Genomic DNA, 20,877 nt, shown 5'->3' with positions numbered 1-20,877 from the left:
TGGTGACTGTGGTCCCTGCTAATTTGAGGTCATTAACTAACTCCTCCCGTGTAGTTCTAGGATGCTTTTTCACCTTTCTCAGAACCATTGACACCCCACGAGGTGAGATCTTGCGTGGAGCCCCAGAGCGAGGTCGATTGATGGTCATTTTGTGCTCCTTCCATTTTCGAACAATCGCACCAACAGTTGTCACCTTCTCTCCCAGCTTCTTGCTAATGGTTTTGTAGCCCATTCCAGCCTTGTGCAGGTCTACAATTTTGTCTCTGACATCCTTGGACAGCTCTTTGGTCTTTCCCATGTTGGAGAGTTTGGAGTCTGCTTGATTGATTGATTCTGTGGACAGGTGTCTTTTATACAGGTGACTAGTTAAGACAGGTGTCCTTAATGAGGGTGACTAATTGAGTAGAAGTGTCTAACCACTCTGTGGGAGCCAGAACTCTTAATGGTTGGTAGGGGTTCAAATACTTATTTCACTCAATGAAATGCAAATCAGTTGCTATCTTTTATTTAAAGTTATTTTTTCGATTTTCCTTTTGATGTGCTATCTGCCACTGTTACAATAAACCTACCATTGAAATGATACTGTTCTGAGACTTTTCATTTCTTTGTCATTGGACAAACTTACAAAATCAGTGAGGGGTCAAATAATTATTTCCCCCACTGTACGGTATGTGGCATCCACAGATCCCCCCCCCATAGCAGTGTCATCCACAGACCCCCCTCTCTATAAAAGTGTCATCCACAGATCCCCCCCATAGCAGTGTCATCCACAGATCCCCCTCTCTATAAAAGTGTCATCCACAGACAGCTGGACTTTTCTTCCCTGTTGTGGTTTTAGGTATTGGGTAAAGTATCGCAGCATTTCTAAGCGTACTTGTGTAAATGTATCGTTGTTATAGCTGCCCCCCCCCCCCCTACTTTTGTCCTGGCCCCCAGTGTGCCCCCCTAAAATTTGAAAGCTAGAGACGCCACTGGCCCCAACACACCCTAGCTGGCACTGTTAAATGGGGCCTGGCACTGTGAATGGTGGCACTGACATTGTTACTGGCAGAAATAAATGTGTCACTGGAAATGCATTACTCCTTTACAGACAGTTGGTAAGCTGGGTGGTCTTGGGTAAGAAGTCCATTGGATTTCTCGTAATGGAGCCTGTAGACTGGCACACCTGCTGCATTGATAAATCTCCCCCAGGGCTGCCCACTCTGGGGGACGTGCCCTCCTTCTCTATATCGGCAGGGGTGTGTGAGGGCTCCGTTCACCATATGGCCTTGTGTTGTGTAGGTTATTCCATGCATTGTTCTGCCGCCAGCCATTCACACTGGTCTCCGACAGCCGAGGCGCGCTCCCGGCCCGGGCCCGCCAGCTGTATAGTGAGGGGAGGCGGGGGCGCGCTCGGCTCGGGGGACGCGCACGCTGGTCTCTGCCCTAATGCGGTGCACGAAGAGAGGGACAGCTCCCTGACAGCCTGTCACACAGTCCTGACCGTCCGGCAGCTCGTCCTGGTCACCTCCAGCCCTGCACCCACCCAGTGTGTAGGACGCCTCTGCATCATCCCAGCATCTTGTATCTACGTGCCAGATGCCTCTCCCTCTACACCGGGCGGGCATATAGCGGTGCGCCTACAGAGCAGCAGCTTGTGCTCCACCGCAGCGCTCCACATTCCTGCAGCATCACCCGGCCGGGCGGCGGAATTGCGCAGTCACAGGACCATTGCGGACATCGGGACCGGCAGATATGACAGGTCAGCACTGCGGGTCTCTCCCGTCCTGGGTCAGTCCTGGTATGCTTGGGGCTCTGTACCTGCCTCATTGTCCCCTCTTTGTGCCAGGGCCACCTCTGCCATACTGTGCCTTTGTGTGTACCTCACTGAAAACTCTTGGCTGTCCTGTCCATGTGAAGACCATTGTCCATTCTCCATATCTGTTCTGTAGGGCTGGGGATATCTGGGCTGGCATTTAAGAGGTTAATCTGAGTTCCCTTACATATGGCTGCAATGGTTGCCACAGCCTCTTATTGAGGAGAACCTCAACTTCACCTCCCCATGGCCTTCATAAAGGAGAATGTATCATTAGGGGTGCACCTTGAGGGAACTCCAAACTGGACCTTAGCCTTGGTGCCGGACCACCCCATAAACCTGGGTGCCCGGTCACCCCAAGTCTTTGACTCCATTGTAGGAGGGAAGTCACCTACTCCCATCTGTGGGGTGCCTATGGAGAGTCCGCTGTAGGTTATGAGGAGTAGACGATGCCAACCAGAGGCCGGCATGGTGGCACAGGCCTCACAGCAGCTGCCTAGTGGTGCTGCTCTTGTAGCATTAGGCATAATGATTGTTTCACTCATTTTTGAGATTTTTAGGTCTTTTAGTCACGTTATACTAACCTGAATGTTTGTAAGGCTGGGGTCACATCTGCCTCCCCATTTCCATATTTCTTTTTTGGGCAATGGGCAGCCCCCATTGATGGGTTTCCGTCATGGTGCACTTTTTTTTTATTGCAAATTTCACAGAATCTGCAAAGAGGGTTCCTAAGGGTTTGTTCACATGACGGATTAAAATCCAATGTTTCTGGTGGGTTTGATCCACGTGAAGATTTGCTCCATTGTCATTTGGTGGGGCTAGCCTTCATATTTTCTGCCTTAAGTCTGTGACAGGCCATTGATTTCTGCTGTAACGTTCCTATGGATAAGAACAGGGTCGCAAAAACCCTGTCCCCATGTCTCGGATGAGGATTTCACGTGGATGCAGAGAAGAACAGATATGGGCCTGTCCTAAGGTGCATGGCACTGGGGAATATTGGCAAGCCATAAGGCGAACCCATTTGTCAGGATGCAGATGGGCCATGGCAGAAGGGCACCATTGAATGTTTTCTGTTCATAGACCGTGTGTAGTCAACCTATTAGAATACGCCTGTGCGTGAAGATACTGGGGAAGATTTGCTGGTAATCAGTGCAGACTCTAGAGATGCCGGATTTATCAGTATATTGCGCCAGAGGATACATCTGGCGCACCTTTAGCTTATCTAGTCTGTGTTTTTACCACCTATTTCAGGGATGCCCAACCTGCAGCCCTCCAGCTGTTGCAAAACTATAACTCCCAACATGCCCGAACACCCTACAGGCAAGGCATGATGGGAGTTGTAGTTTTACAACAGCTGGAGGGCTGCAGGTTGGGCATCCCTGACCTATTTCTTACTGTGTGCCAAAATAATGCGCCTTGTGCAATTTATGGTGTGCATATTAGGCCACACCCTCCACTTAGCCACACCCCTTCCCCTCTTAACGATGTAATAGACAAGTCACATAGCCTCTGCGCCACTGGTGCATACACAACCGTATGTATCGTGCAGTCCCTTAAACGCGTGTGACATCCATGTTGCATCCGTTTTTTTTGGCGTACTTCAATGGGTCCAAGAATAGGACATGTTCTATCTGATGGAGAACGTACATACAGATGCGGAAAGCACATGGAAGTCACCTGTATTTGGTGGATCCGCGCTTTGCGTTTTTCCCCTTAAACAATAGTAAATCTACCACATTAGCCGTGCCCACATTGGCATCACAGTGAATCTGTGTAGATCATGGAACCTGTGCAGTATATGACTAGAGCCCAGGATGAGTCTTGTATCAAGAAGGTATCTGTACATGTGCTGGTGGTATGTATTCTGCCCTGTCCGTGGTATATATGGCACTTTTATGACCCATTAGTACATCTTCCAGCCTAGTTATAAAACTCTTCCTTGTCCTGAAATCGATGACATGGCTGAAAACCCTGTGTCCTCTTTTTATGTCTTGTGCTGGTTAATTCAAGTTCAAGTGCAGAGTGAGCGTTTACATGGGTAGATATATTATTGACGACAGTCTGTAGAGGGGATGTTCATGTAATCTGTACTGCTTTTAGTATCACTGATCTCCCCACTGGTTGGCATGGCCTAAACCCCATTGTCTGCCATACATGATTACGTGCGTTTTGCGCCATAATACATATCGCACAGTAAGGAACCATGTATCCCAGTTAAGCCAGTACTCTCTGCTCTGCACTGATTACTGATGAGGGGCAATTACCCTAAAACAGTTGTCTGCAGATGAGATGCTGGCTTATTTAATATCCGAGTTACGTTCCAAGGCCTATTGAAAGGGTCAAACATAGACTTATAGGATAGCTGCCTTACATCTGGTGGCAATAGAGGCAGAGCTGGTTAAGAGCTCATTGTCATTCTTTTCTTCCTAGCTTAGTATGTAGCATTATGAACCAAACAGTGCTACCAGGTGAAGAGTCATTCATCTGGTGCCCGGAGCAGCTTCTATGGGTATGTGTAATGCGGTGGAACGCATAAGAACCAGAGGAGCGAATCAGTTTGCCTGATACATTCACTTGTAGCATGCAGTGAGAAATCAGGTCACATAATCTCAGAAATGCAACCAATAATCACTAACAAGCTAAAATACAATTAAACATTTTAAAATAAAGTCACAAGTTTGAACACTGAAACATGTATATGACTCTAGCCCTAGATCTCGGCTTTTATAGCCCCCACTGAGGGCATTAGACAATCAAGAACCAGTTTGGCCATGTTCACACGGTGGATTCTTGCCATGGATTTCAGCTCCCACAATGAAACTGGCTCCCTCATGTGTCTGCAGATTATTTACGTGTGGTTCTCCAGGCCTCGCGAAGAATGGACATGTCCTCTTTTTGCAGAGGGATCTGCTCGCGGTTTAGCTCCATTAAGTGGGTCTAAACCATGAGCAGGTCTGTGACACTGTGAAACTGTGGCGGTTTCTTTCGCAGTATACCTGGTGGATTTGGACAGTCAGTAAAAAAACACTAGTCCTTCTAATAACCATCAACACCATTGATATCACATATCCAGGCAGCAGATGTTACAGTGGTTATTGTCAGCCAAATATTAGTTTATGCATGTAGCAATCTTATCAACACTGGTGAAACATGATGGCATATACAGCAAGACCCCCCCCCCCAAAATTTAAAGGAGTTGTCCAGGGTACAGTTATTGATGACTTACTCTTTGGGATAGATCATCAGTACCAAATCCGTGGGTGTCCAACACCTGACGTCCCCATCGATTAGAAGCTTTGGGCAGCTGCGACGCCAGAAACTATACAGTGTATGGAACAGAAGCAGAAGTTGCCAGAGGTACTATTTATGGTGTACAGCAAGATAGACAATTCTGTATGACTGGACCAGAACCAGACGTCAGAATCTCTAGACCACTGTCTATATCTGTACGGGAACATGGCCTCCTGTACGTGGTCTTGAGCGTGCACACTAGTTCTTTTTCTCACAATAGTTTTTATTGAATTTTTAGAAAGCGGATAAATAAAAATCTGAAAATTCAATAGTTGGAGTACAGTCAGGAGTTTGATGAAAATAGAAGGACTGTCTAGTGCAGTGATGTCTAACCTCCGGCACTCCATCTGTGGTGAAACTACGACTCCCAGCATGCTCCATTCATTTCTATGGAGTTCTGAGAACAGCCAAGCAAGTGTGCATCTTGGGAGTTGTAGTTTTACCAAAGCTGGAGTGCCGGAGGTTAGCCATCACTGGTCTGGTGGCATTGAGAGAGGCCTAGAAGATAAGTTGACGTGAGCTGAATATAACACAAGGGGGTGCAGAGGCCTGAGAGGGCTGACATGGCGGAGAGATGAATCATGGAAGTATATACTCTATGTAGTAGCAAATCAGTGTAAATATACAGATGAGTTTGCTTGGTTATTTGCTAGAAGATGTCAGATTATCAGCATTTCTGAAATATCAGGTGGCGGACTAATGGAATTTGACTGGACTGTAAGGCCTCATTCACACTTTAGTGAATCACGGATGTGTATCCATTGATTTTAATGTGTTTACTTGCACATTGTTGTGGAGAGTGGAAAAACAATGGAGACGTGCACTAGTTTGGTCCGTGATGCAAACCAAACACCCCCTTGAAGTCTACGGGTCTGTGAAAACCACTGACAGAACATGGATGGTTTTAATAGACCATTGATAGGAGATGCTCTGGAAATCCCTCTTTCAGCCTAGCAGTGCACGTAGAATATGGATGATGTACAGAGCAGGGCTGTGGAGTCGGTAGATAAATGTTCCGACTCCGACTCCTCAGTTTTATGTACTTCCGACTCCCCGACTCCGACTCCTCTGTATTAATATGCGAATATGCAGTTGAATCCAAGAAGCTGTTCCACCAAGTTCTTCTAAGCTCTTCTAGCAGAGAGGTAGTTGGGCCGCTGCTTTCTCCTTTGTGTGCTTATCTGCTGCTGAAGATAGGGCAGTGGGGGGATCCAGGAAGGGGCATTTATTCTAAAACATGATTTTCCTAGGAGAATCCCATAGTCATGTTTAAAGTTTAAGCTAACAATCAGAGTTTACAAGTTTTTATAGCCTTAGCTGAATGACAGCAGTTTTTCCAATGGTTTACAGCTTCAGTCTTGAACTATTGGCCCTCCATTCCCTTCACTTATACAAGTGTCTCACTCTCTAGTCCTGCAAAAAACATATTTATTTAATCCCTTATCAGTGAGAGGCTAGGTTACACATGTGTTCCCTGTAAAAGCAGAACACAACACTATGGAAAGTATAAGTATTGCAGCTCCTAATTGTGCGTTGCGTGCCATATAGTGAAGCACATGAAAAGCATGCTTCTTCACGGTCACTTAACGTGTTCGTTTTGCGGTTACGTGAGGCACTGCATGCATTGGTCTTTATTCTTACAGTAGAGAAGTCATTAATTATAACTTTTTGTGAATTGGGACATTTAAACTTGCTTTTTTTTTTTTTATTCCAATCTAAATTTAGTAGGAGTCGGAGTCGGTGCATTGTTTGCCGACTCCGACTCCAGGTACCCAAAATTTCCCCCGACTCCTCGACTCCGACTCCACAGCCCTGGTACAGAGAGGAAAAAACGGACACCATCACAGATGAAACACTGACCATCTTGGCACAGGCCATTACTGACACAGACATGTGAAAGAGGCCTAACTGCTCGACTAACATCTATAATTCATTTCAGTAATAGGCAGTGCTATATAAACAGGCACAAAAAATACCGCAAATAAAATGAATAAAGTAGCTAAATCTGCAATATAAATGAATATAAATGCTGCTGTATTATGTGGCCAGTGGGACTGCAACCAGGAAAATAGTGCATTGTGGAACGATTATAATAAAATATTCAGTGAACTGGCAGCGACCGGGGGGAATGAAGAGGATTTAAATCGGCAGATTAGGGGAATTAGATTCATTTTGGGACATTGCATATCATCATCTTTTTCTATCAGCAGGCCAATGCTGGGACGCATTATACAACTGTAAAGTAATGATATGTTAATTCCAACGGCAGATTACTTAGAAGCAAGATAGTCATTTGCAGTGTTTGTTTCGTCCTAATACAAGATTATCCATATTTAAATCTTAGCTAATCTTTACATTATTTTTATAGATATGTCAAATATCTGCAAATGTGCTCAGTTTTTGCTATAAAAAAAAAACAAAAACAAAATAATTCCCTGCAAAAGAGATGGAAATGGAGTGTCCTCTACATGCCTGCTTATCGTCGATCTGTTTGCGGTAATTTTTTATGTGACTTGGGTTTCTCAACATTTAGTTGAACATTTTATGTATTTTACAATTTACCATTTCAGATTTTAAGAACTCAGAACGGTATGTAGCAAGGGATTATAATAAAAAATTAAGTTACAAAGAATAAAATAAAAAAATACCTACGGTACTTTACCAATCCCCTGCTGCTTTCCGGTCCCCGCCAGTCTCTACTTCCTGGTCTTTCTTGTCACACAGGAAATGGCTGCTTAGCCAATCACTGGCTACAGTGGTTACCCGCCACAACTTGTGATTGGCTGAGTGGTAATTTCCTGTATGTGGAGTGGGAACAGGAAGTAGAGACTGACCAGGAAGCGTTGGAAGGGGAGAACAGCAGGGGAACGGTAAGGTGCTGTAAAAACTACGTATTTTATTATTCTACCCATTCTGAGCCTTTTTTTTTTTTTTATTTAGACGGACGACCCTTTGCATCTCCAGTCATCCATTATATTTTATATTTTCAAAACATTACCAATAAAATGAAATTATATTTTGAGGTTCCTGACTAACGAGTTACTCACTAGTATCCTAATTGATACTGGGAGTTCTTCAGAGCGTGGGGCCCGTGAATTGCCTTTGCCCAAAGCTGTCGGCCATCAGCTTCTCACTTGCGTAGCCACATAACCAGTACGTTCTTTTTTTACTCTCTTCTCCTTATTTACTATCTTGTCAGCTCTTGTTTGAACGGCCCATATAAATAGATATATTCTACTTAATGTATTTCATATGTTGGTTAAATGGGATTATTCAATCCTGAATTCAGAGCAATGGTACTGCTGATCGGGCGTGCAGAATTGATACAGGAGCAGAATGTCACATTTGTATTTTTTAAACCATTGCTTCTAGTTGTAATCTATAATTAAAATATATTTTATATACTATCCAGTTTTTCATATACCCTGGATGCAGGGCTGGCCTTAGGTGTTCAGGCGCCCTGTGCGAGCTAATCTTGTGGCGCCCCCCCCCCCCGGTTCACCATACATTAAACGGTTAAACATACACAAAGAGGAAAACAATTTTTGCAACAAATAGTTTTTCACACAATCTCGGGCCGGCCTGCTGTAAGAGACCGACTGCGAGCTGTGTCCAGTGGCGGATCCAGAGCCTGGTCTCGGGAGGGGCACTTCCAGATTATTTTCTGTCCGCCGCCACAGAACAATGGTGCTTATAGAACAGACTACACAGTGTAGAGGTATACTGTATATTGTGTGGCACAGTGTAGGCTATATATTTCACATGAAAATTTACAATTACTTGGCTTGGCACTTGGGGATCTCAGACACCACTTCAACACTTGGCTGGGGGGCTCGGTGGAGCTGATGTTGTGTTTTATCCTAATGAGAAAGATTTCATAATAAGGATTTGGAGAAGGGGAAGAGGGATAGCAGAGCAGGGAGAGGCTGGTGATGCTACTAGGGGGTCATACTATGGGGGAGTAATAAAGCCCACCATAATGCCCCCCAGTAGAAATAATTCTCCTTATAATGTGACAGTGCAAAAAATACCCCCTTGTAATGCCCCCAGTTGAGCTAATGTCCCCATAGTGCCCCCATAATGTGCCAGTGTAAAATACCCCTATACAGTGCCCCCATAGTGCTCCTCTCCCCCTTCCTTCTAGTGCCCCCCATAATGTACCAGTATAAAATGGCCCAGTAGATGCCCTTAGTGTCCCCCTTAATTTGCAAGCATAAAATACCCCTTCTTAGTGCCCCCCGTAGATGACCCCATAGTACTCCTCTCCCCCCTTCCCCATAGTGCCCACCATAATGTGTCCCAGTATAAAATTCCAATGTACAGAGCCCCCATATAAAACACCCCTTCTTTGTGGCCCCAGTAGATGCCCCTATAGTGCCCCCAATAATGTGCCAGTAACAAGAGCAACCCCACAATCATGTGCCAGTAATAACGGCCCCCCCATCATGTCCCAGTAATAAGAGCCCTCCCATCATGTGCCAGTAATAACAGCCCCCCCAATGTGCCAGTAATAACAGCCCCCCCAATGTGCCAGTAATAACAGCCCCCCCAATGTGCCAGTAATAACAGCCCCCCCAATGTGCCAGTAATAACAGCCCCCCCAATGTGCCAGTAATAAAAGCCCCCCCAATGTGCCAGTAATAAAAGCCCCCCCATCATGTGCCAGTAATAACAGCCCCCCCATCATGTGCCAGTAATAACAGCCCCCACATCATGTGCCAGTAATAACAGCCCCCCCAATGTGCCAGTAATAACAGCTCCCCAATGTGCCAGTAATAACAGCCCCCCATCATGTGCCAGTAATAACAGCCCCCCATCATGTGCCAGTAATAACAGCCCCCCATCATGTGCCAGTAATAACAGCCCCCCATCATGTGCCAGTAATAACAGCCCCCCCATCATGTGCCAGTAATAACAGCCCCCCCATCATGTGCCAGTAATAACAGCCCCCCCATCATGTGCCAGTAATAACAGCCCCCCCATCATGTGCCAGTAATAACAGCCCCCCCATCATGTGCCAGTAATAACAGCCCCCCCATCATGTGCCAGTAATAACAGCCCCCCATCATGTGCCAGTAATAACAGCCCCCCATCATGTGCCAGTAATAACAGCCCCCCATCATGTGCCAGTAATAACAGCCCCCCAATGTGCCAGTAATAACAGCCCCCCCAATGTGCCAGTAATAAAAGCCCCCCAATGTGCCAGTAATAAAAGCCCCCCAATGTGCCAGTAATAACAGCCCCCCAATGTGCCAGTAATAACAGCCCCCCCAATGTGCCAGTAATAACAGCCCCCCCAATGTGCCAGTAATAACAGCCCCCCAATGTGCCAGTAATAACAGCCCCCCAATGTGCCAGTAAAAGTATTGCATATATAAAAAAACAAAAAAAACACTTATACTTACCTCAGTGTCAGCGATGCAGGCCTCTTCTGGCCTGTGTTCCGCGCTGTACGGCTCAGGCGGCGTGATGACGTCATCGCGCCGCCTGCGCCGGCCTCTGATAGGCTGCCGGCCTAGTGCCTGCAGCCTATCAGAGGAAGGGAAAGGGACACGCCTCTCCCTCCCCGCCTCAGCACAGCCATCTGTATCGCTGTCCTGAGGACAGCGATGCAGATGACTATGGAGATGAGCGCTTCCACAATGGAAGCGTTCATCTCCCTGTGCCCCTCCCCCCCACCTCCCCCTACCGCGCCCTGGATCCGCCAGTGGCTGTGTCGGCCGTCGGGCGCCCCTGTTGCCATGGCACCCTGTGCGGCCGCACAGCTCGCACACCCCAAAGACCGGCCCTGCCTGGATGGATGACTTGTCTTGTCCAGTGGGCACTGACTAATCGTTAATTTCCCCTGCGGGAACACTTCAGGAAAAGTGGAGGTTTTATTGCGGGGTTACAGCTAGGCATTGGAGGTCCCAGCAGGAGGACACTTTGTGGTCAGTTTATTCTCATGGGGCTGTTCCCATTTAAATCTGAACAATAATCAGCTTTAATTTGTCTGCTGTAAATAAAACATATCATTTGAATCAGTTCCTTGAGTAGCATTTTGATCATTCTCATTCAGGGCCTGTTTCTGTCAGCAATACATTTTTTGCTAGATGGATCCCCCAACAATAAGGTGATCACAGGGTGTCCTGCTGCTGGATTCTTCAGCTATCAGCTGTAGTCTGAATGGGAACCTGGCAGCAAGTGCTCAAATCTCTGCATCACTAACCAGGATCCTAGGAGGAAGAGAATACATTATATTTTATACATCTCTATCCATATGAGAACTAGAGTGCACCTGTCATGAGGCGTCTTATGATCCCCTAAGGGGGTTTTACAGGACTTCACTATTGATGACCTATCCTTAGGATAGTCCATTAATATAAGATCAGTGGGGGTTCGATACCCAATACCTCCACCGATCAGCTGCTAGCAAGAGCCCTGGCTGCCAGATTCCAGAACCAATGCAGTGGATGGAGCCAGAAGCAGACAGCATACCGTAGTACACTGTAGTGGTTGTGCCGAGTTACCGCAGCTCAGCCCCCAGGGCTGCATCATTTAAATTTTAAATACACGTATCTCATGAGAGTAAAATGTCAGAGGGGAATTTATGTTGGCGGGCTGGTGGTATAGTGTTACATACTTCAGCAGATGTGATATACTTTGTATTGTACTTTGCATACTATAGCTAGGACATCAGTAGCTCTAGTTTGCTTGCAGGTGATCTGTATGCTTCCAGAATCCAGTGGGTTGTTGCTTGCTGTGGACCACTTCCATCATTTTCTAACAAATTTTGTTAAAATGATCTTGCTGTATTCTGACTGTTGCTATTGGCAATGCCCCCAGTTTTTTGAGTCACATACAGTACATGGTTCCGGAGCAGACCTTATTACTGAGGACCATACCAGTGGTTCCTCACAGGACTCTCATGTCAAATCTGTGGGGATTTCTTTACAAGCAATGAAGATGTACCAACCACATGTATAGTATATCATTCTCCCCATCCAGCACATTCAACTCCACCTCTACATCTGTCCTGTCCCTTTCTTTTATATCTCGCTGTATCCTTTCCCTCAAAGCATATTGAGCTTTCTTTCCATTAGCTTCCATACCCTTTTCAGTTCTTTCCAAGGACCCCCTGCTGTTTTCCCTTCTGTCACTCTCTCAGCTTTTTCTACAGAATCACACATTGACGCCCTTCTGCCAGACATTTCTTTCAATATGGTGGCATGTACCTCCAGCACGGCATTTAATCATTGTGGGGATCGAGGTGTGAAGATAGAGGTCACTGCAGTAGCACCATCTGCATTTCTTTTATGGCCACCTATGTGCCAATCTCCTGTCCCAAAATCTTATTTAGTCCTGGGATATGAAGATCTCTGGTGTTCTTACCGCCTGATTACTCCATATCATGCTTGCCTAGCCTGGCTCATCTTCTGCATGACAGAAGTAACTCGTCCTCAGGGTTAGTAGAGTCCACTTTATACAAAAGACCATATGGTTCATGACAACACTTAGAACCAGACAAGAAACTCCTCAGGATGAACCCTAACATTGGCAAAAACTTTTCTGCCCAGAGATTTTTTTTAAAGGGGTTATCTGGTTTAGTGATTTCTAGGTTAATAGAGTTGGTCAATCAGTCCTCATCATCTCTGACCTGGCTTGTCTGTGCATTAGAGTGCATTCACACAACCGTCCGCAAAACACGGGTTCATTGGAACAGTAAAATGGACAAGAATAGGACATACTCTATCTTTTTTGTGGGACTACGGATACATATGGATGCAGACAGTACATGGTGTGCTGTCCACATTTTTTGTGCCCCCATTGAAATGAATGGGTCTGCATACAATCCGCAAAAAATGGAGATCGGATGCGGACAAAAAATACAGTCGTGTGACTGGGGCCTTACACTGGGCCCATTGATTTCAGTGCATACTTGTAACACATCAATTCTCCTCTGGGGGTGCTGCAGAGAAGTTATACGAAGACTATAGTCTGCTGTGGTGGGTCGGTGCACCCTATGAACAGTTTATAGTCAGGGGACCCTTTTAAGGAAACGCGATTGTCAAAAGTGCACAATTCCTTTAAAATATTAGGGTCCTTGAGATTTGGTTATGCATGGACAACATAGTCACTCATCAAACACCATTGTAAAGCGTGTAATGCCAGGTTTTATTTTTTAGTGCAGGTTTTCCTGGTATTGAAATGGTGTAAATGAACTTACATACTTTAAGAAGTGGTTGAACTCCACATTTTTTTGTATTGGACACACAAAACATCTAACGGAAAGATACATGCAGATACAGTGAATTCTACTTTGGGGACGTCATTTAAATTGACTTATGCGTCCATGTTAACCAAGGCCTTCCATATCCTTTACCCCCATCCACAATGTTATTATCTACAATGCAAAATATGGGGCCAGCACTTATATTAGTGGGTTTGAAATGAAATTACTCCACAACATTTACGTCTACACAATACAGCAGACCCCTCATTGCACAGCCATAAATTACATTTCAGTTCACCGAATCACAGATCAGGCACTTTGGGGAAATTTGCCCATAAAGACTTCTATGTCAGATTGCGCAAATTGGGAGAATTGGAAAATATTAGGTCTTGTCTAGAATTATTAGCAGTCGCTGGCCTTTGGAGCACAATCTAGATGGACTTGTGTTGCTTGGGTTATTACTAATATTGGCCAGTGGTCAGAAGGCAGGAACTCCTAGCTAACTTTTGATGGTAAAAGGCCAGATGTCCAGCGGGAGACAGCTGGAGCCTCATTGTCCAGTTGCATGACGTGGAGCAGACAAAGGAGCCTCCGGCCACTGGACAGCAGCTGCTCACCATCCTTGAGCGGAGGCATAAACCTGCGCTGGTGACATCTGTGGATAATGGGGATACATAACTGCTGTGACTGGAAGTGTGAGGACATTTTAATGAAGAGTGAATACAGTCGTTCAGCTTTTTATATGGCTGCTGTTGAGATCTGTATGTGTAGCATTGTGGCAGCATTGCTTTCTGAAATCACATGTTTTATAAAACAAAAGTGTTATCATTTTATTAGACATTTTACCAAATAAATACATGTTTTTTTCATTTTCCACATTTTCATATTCAGTGTGGGAAGGAGCCTTTATCATGATGCATCCTGATCTTCTCAGTTTATGACCAGAAGGGCATTGACTACTATGAAGACTGACATTGGCGCCGGGAAATAGGGTTTAGGAAGATAACTGCAAACTGATTTGGAGAAAGCTGGTTGACAACCTCCAAGAGCACTGCAGACGTTTCACTCTGTGGTTGTCACCCAGAACGGAGCCTGTGCAAGATAACTTAAGAAATATCCCCAAAAATATATACATCTGCTTCATTACAAAGGAGAACGGATCAAGAACCGATCATCCATATCAACCAGCTTTCTGGTGGTCTGACAGGGTCAGTGACTGATACTTGAGATCTGCGTGGGTTTAGTAATAATGTACTGATATTCCACACAGGAAGGCCAGGAAATGTCATAACAGTAATCCACCATGGAAAATGGTTAATTAACCCCATCTATACATGTGTGCACTGCCACTTCACAGATGTCCCATCCATATGCAGTGGTAGAAGGGGGTAGTGTTTTCTGTGTCTGGCAGATGCAGGATTATAAAGAACGAGGCTGTGACGGGGGTGAGAGAGGAGCTGCTGAAGGAGCAAGCACCAGAATGGTACCCAGCACTTTCTGACACTGCCCGCATAAAGAATTCCTCCACCCATTGGTTAATGCCAAGCAACATTTCATGAGCCGCCATGAAGCAGACGGATAGTGAACCCTGCCTCACACTAGTTGTAATGGAGAGAAAAAGTATAATGGAGAGATCAGCGACTTGTCTGTGTTTTAGACCGGCTTCTGTCTTCGGCTTACGAATAGTGATGCTGAATACTGACCATGTGAAAAGGCCCTAAAAACATAGGACAAATTCATGTTATTTTTTTTCTGGCAATGGATTGAAAATTCTGGCTAAATTGGCATATTGACAAGTTTTATGGGTGTTTTTCAAATGAATGAGGAGACCATATTCAGTGGCGGACTGGGAACTAAAAGTGGCCCTGGAATTTTTTTTTAAAATAAAAGTGGCCCAATGTTATGTGCAGTGTCAGGGCCAGCAATACCAAAGTAGGGCACATTCTACCACCCCAGCAGAGCCAAATACCACAGTGCATCACAATACTGCCCCAGCAGCACTAAACACCTCCTCAAAAACTGCCCCTCTGTGGTGGCCACGTTCTTTCCTACTCCAAGTTGCCTGGCAATACGGTTGAATTTATGAGTCAGGAGGGGAGCATCAGATCATTACTTACCAGGCAGCCTCCTGGGCATCGGCCCACCAGGAAGTTTCCCTGTAGGGTCTACCCGGGACCACATTGTATTTTTTAGAATTACATGAAAGTTATGTCAAGTTGGGGGAAATATCACATATTGAACGTTTTGATTCCAGAAGTGGTGCTTGGAACAACTTAAAGGGGTTGTCAGGATTCCGAGCTGAACCCGGACATATCCCTATCTTCACCCTTCTAGCTCCCCTGATATGAGCATCGGAGCATTTCGGAGCAAAGGCAGATAGGGATATGGACAACCCTTTTAAGATCAGTAACTTTAATTGTAAGGGGTATTTTCATCATCAAATGTTATGCATTAAGCAGCTCTGGAGACGGGATGAAGGTCCCTTTGATATTTTTCCTGCAGAGCAGCACACCTAACCATCTACTGTACAGGGAACAGCAAATGAATGGGATGGGTTGTAGTTTCCTACATGATGGGAGGCTCAGTCTGCATCGCTGGAACTCCTTCAGAGAGGAATGGAGTAGCAGTGCACATGCCCGACCTGACACTCCCTTTATTTTGGGGGTCCGTGAGAGGTGTGATTTTTGGAGATCCCAGCCGTAGGACCCCCCGCCTCTCTAGTTATCCTCTATCCTGTGGATAGGGGGATAACTTGTAACAGTAATACCCCTTTAAAGACAAGTAAGGGTGTATTCACCCTGCATTTTATACTGTACATCAGAAGTATATGTTGGGAGGATTTCCTGATCAATACCTTCAAAGAATGTCTGTGTAAGTATAAATGTGGCATAAATCGCCCGTAGGCTGGCATGTGTTTAAAAAAATCTAAACTTTTCCTGGATGTCTCTTTATTTAATAGTGTACCATACTGTGCTATTGTATACTGATTTATACCAGCCAAAGTGAGATTAATGGGGGCCTATGGATACGTCTGATGATATTTCCTCCGCTGTAGCATTAATACATCCTAATATGTCACAGAATCCTGTCCTGCCGTCGTCTGTGATAGATATGTCCGCTGTTATCAGCTGTTCCTGACAACAGATATGTTACTGGCAATATAGAGGCTAGCACAAGAACTGGACTGTCCCTAGGCAGACCATAAGAAAGCTTGTTTGAAGGTCAGAATAAAGGGCATTCCGAAATGACTTGTGTCCAGTAGCCATCCAGGCTAGTGTATCATCCATTATGTATAACACGAGTGCGGATCCGTCCCCTCTCCAGTCACTGCTAATAATAGATTGGATACACAACTGATACATTGATTGATACAAAGTGACACATAATTTGCATGATATATTTCAGACATTGGGCACATCTGCCAGGCCTGATAAACATCTCCCTCATCCTCTGAAGAATAAGTAGCATTTGTAAAATAATTTGCTTTGTCCTCATAAAGCCTCGTTTGTGTGTATTATGCAATTTGTAGGCCATTCTGGACGTGGCACATACATGGCACATCATTCAGTAAGTATCCCTTCAGAAAGAAGCCTCGTGGAGAGTGTTATACAATAGGGTGTACAAAAGTAGTAGTCACGACTCTACTCTTTCCATAGAAGAATGGCAGCGCTGTGTGGAGGCATAATGCTGTAATAATGCTACTCTATACGAAGCTATCTCACTGTCTATTAGGCTACTTTCACACTAGTGTTATTCTTTTCCGGCATAGAGTTCCGTCCTAGGGGCTCTATACCGGAAAAGAACTGATCAGTTTTATCCCCATGCATTCTGAATGGAGAGTAATCCGTTCAGGATGCATCAGGATGTCTTCAGTTCAGTCTTTTTGACTGATCAGGCAATAGATAAAACCACAGCATGCTACGGTTTTATCTCCGGCCAAAAAAAACGGAAGACTTGCCGGAATGCCGGATCCGGCATTTTTCCCCATAGGAATGTTTAAGTGCTGGATCCGGCATTCAAAATACCGTCCTAAAAATGTGAAAAAAGATACAGGTCACACTGCCGCAAGTGTGAAAATTGCCTAAAGCGTTTCATAAAATACCAGGAGCTGCTTGCAAGGACTTAGGCCCTGACTTATCAAGGCCGGCGTGTGTTACGTGCAGGCCTCGTCATACATTACCTGCCTGCTCCGTGCGTCAGAATGAAATCTATAGTAGCTTGGAGTTATTATGCCAGTTCCTGTCATAAATAATAGTGAGATAGCCCGCCCTCACTCTTCTCTCACCATGCTCTCTTTTCGTAGATTTGCCAAAGGCACTGTAAAATGCAGATTACGACTAGAAAAGTTGCAAATGCATTGAAAAGTCATAAATCCAGTAGCTTAAGAGGAATGATGAATTCCCCTTTTAGGCTACATTCAGTCAACCGTGCTGTGTTTTGCAGCCCGCAAATTGCGGATCCGCAAAACACGGATACCGGCCGTGTGCGTTTTGCATTTTGCGGAACGCACAGGGCCGGCGATATGTAGAAAAAGCCTATTCTTGTCCGCAATCGGAATAGGACATTCTTTATATTTTTTGCAGGGCCGCGGACCGGAACAACTTTGGGCTGTCCGCATCTTTTGCAGCCTCATTGAAATGAATGGGCCCGCACCCGTTCCGCAAAATTGTGGAACAAATGCAAATCTATTCATTTGGTCTTTTTAATGAGGACTTAATCCGAGCAGTGTGGCCCCCAGTGATCAGACATTTATCACCTGTCCTATCTTTAGGTGAGAAATGTGAATTGTGGTATGATCCCTTGAATAGGTGCTAAATTCTAGTTTTACGTACGTTTTTAATAAACTTAATGTATTCTGTACATACTTCTAAGCTTTATTAAAAACTGTCTGTGCTGTGGTTGCAACACACGTCTACTGTTTAATGCTCAGTGAGGTCTGTATGCGCTTGTATGGATCTGTGTGCATTATCACACGGATGTAAATTACTTTTGTTTGTATCATGTGTAACATTCGCTAGTTTTGGTCTCTTCAGCAGCACATATTCTGAAAAAATTGGAATATTACACAAAAGATTAGTTCGGTCCCTACGCAAGTATGAGACAACGCAACTTTATGAAGCTTACCATATTAAAAACTGTCTGGAGTCCTCTGGATTCATGGACCATAGTTCACCATCACAGATGATTAGACAGGTGTTTAATTTAGGCACACAAGACTGACAAATTGTTAAATGATGTGGATTTCTTATTTTGGAACTAATGCTGTGCACTAACACCTGTCTCAGCACCCACCTGTGGTACCGCCATGAGGCCCACTACAAGTGATACTGAGAGGGACCAGCAGCTCCAGCATTCCCGCTCTTGTCAAACGACATTTTTCAGCATGCTCCATTCAGTTCTGTGGAGAGTTCCAAGAACAGCCAAGCAAGTGTGCATGCTGGGAGTTGTAGTTGAACAACAGATGGAGTGCCGAGGTCTTGGTCTTAGATCTTGATACTCCGCCATGTGGTGCTGCAGGACCTGTACTGTACACTGTAGCCAAAACTTACAGTGTGCATGTTACTCCCTTTATACTAAAAGGTGTGCCTATTAGTGACTGGTCAACCGCTGAGGCAAAGTGGCATGTCATGTATGGTATTGGGATCACAGCGCAGTCAAGGGTATAACTCTTACATTGTGGGGTTCCTCTGTAGTGGGTAGCTTCCACCAAGACCAGCATAGATGCGTCCCTCTCCCCAAGAGCAGCCACTTTCCGTCCACATGGTTGAGGTCTTCCTTTCCGCATTCGTGACCATTCTGCCACTGCAACAGTGTTGGATGTTGTGCCACGAATTTAAAGTTCAACTTGATCACACCCATGGGTGGTGCATATTTTTGCGGTGCGGAGGCACGGAACGGAACCCCAGAAAGCACTCCGTAGTGCTTTCGTAGTGTTCCGTTCTTCCTTTCCGCTATTCGTGACCATTCTGCCACTGCAACAGTGTTGGATGTTGTGCCATGAATTTAAAGTTCAACTTGATCACACCCATGGGTGGTGCATATTTTTGATGTCGTATTACAAGCTCTCTAAAAAAGTCCCTTCTTTATGTCACTTCCAGACCTTGACGTTGTCACCACCATGAAGTTTATCAGTCCCTATTAAGTAATTTTAGTTACAATGATTTGCCGATATTAATCTATAAAGAGACTCCAATACATTGTTTGCTGCCTCATACACTAACTTCTTATTTATTGGTTGCTTTCAAGAAGATAGGGCAGAGACATCTGGGTGCATGTTCATCTGTAGCTGCAGATTGTTCAGACTCCAAGACCCTGCTCTGTGTTGTACTTGGGTCCATGGTATAGACCAGCAATCAGCAACCTTCGTCACTCCAGCTGCTGTGAAACTACAACTCCCAGCATGCAAACATGCTCAACAGTTTTTCTAACTCCCACAGAAGTGAATGAAGCATTCTGGGAGTTGTAGTTTCTGAATAGCTGGAGTGCAGGAGGTTTCTGATCCCTGGTATAGACAGCGACCCAGACATTTGTCATACAGAGTAGACAATGGCCATGGGTGTCGGTGATATTCTGTATGGATTTGTTGCTGTATCCAAAATGAACAGGAAACATCTTAAAGGGGTTGTCCATCTTCCCCCACTCAGCTTCAGAAAGCTGCTCAGAAGCCATGATCGGTGGTGCCTGCATGAGCGACAGGATCACTAAATGAACAAGCGTGTCGCTCATTCATGGGGTGTTCGGCGGCACATTTAGATGAACAGATGATCGGGAACGACTGTCTGCAGGAACAGTTGTTTCCAATAATCTGGACAATTATTGGGGTGTATAAATGCACCTAAGGGCTTGTTCACACGAACGTGTGAAGAAGCGTGCTGTGGACCGCAAATTGCGGTCCGCAATGCATGGGCACCGTCCATGGGGCAGCCGCATGGGGAATGCAGACCCATTCACTTGAATGGGTCCGCGATCCGTCAGTTCCGCAAAAAGATAGAGCATGTTCTATCTTTTTGCGGTGCGGAGGCACGGAACCCCAGAAAGCACTCCGTAGTGCTTTCGTAGTGTTCCGTTCAGTTCTTCCGTTCCGCATCTACGGATTTGTGGACCCATTGAAGTGAATGGGTCCGCATCCGTGATGCGGAATGCACACGGAACGATGCCCGTGTATTGTGGATCCGCAAATGCGGTCTGCAATACGGCAACAGGCAGCACATGTTGGTGTGAATGAGCCCTCAACTTTTCAGGGTAAAAGGGTTTATTTGCAGAATATGTAATACCCCTTTAAGGTCCTGAAGAACCCCTTTTATCTCTGCTGCACCCACCATTCAGCACCCCCCCTCCCCCCATTTATCGTTCACATAAATCCGTTCTACAGATGTACATCTCTATATGAAGATGCAGGATCGTTCACATAAATCCGTTCTACAGATGTACATCTCTATATGAAGATGCAGGATCGTTCACATAAATCCGTTCTACAGATGTACATCTCTATATGAAGATGCAGGATCGTTCACATAAATCCGTTCTACAGATGTACATCTCTATATGAAGATGCAGGATCGTTCACATAAATCCGTTC

The 20,877-nt window shown here is 45.2% G+C and overlaps 1 protein-coding gene across 1 annotated transcript in view; it reads left to right on the top strand.

The window, feature by feature from the left end:
* The first annotated feature begins 1,411 nt into the window (after positions 1 to 1,411).
* NFASC (neurofascin) overlaps positions 1,412 to 20,877 on the top strand; it is a 183,770-nt gene continuing 164,304 nt past the window's right edge. Inside the window, exons 1-2 of the mRNA XM_040423988.1 lie at positions 1,412 to 1,743; positions 6,935 to 6,941. The gene's annotated coding sequence lies outside the window, so the exon portion shown is untranslated. The remainder of the gene's footprint in view (positions 1,744 to 6,934; positions 6,942 to 20,877) is intronic.

Source organism: Bufo bufo, chromosome 3, assembly GCF_905171765.1.
Source record: "Bufo bufo chromosome 3, aBufBuf1.1, whole genome shotgun sequence".
Lineage (NCBI taxonomy): Eukaryota > Metazoa > Chordata > Amphibia > Anura > Bufonidae > Bufo > Bufo bufo.
Note: the sequence above shows the minus strand (reverse complement) of the source record. Positions and strands in the feature narration are given on the sequence as shown.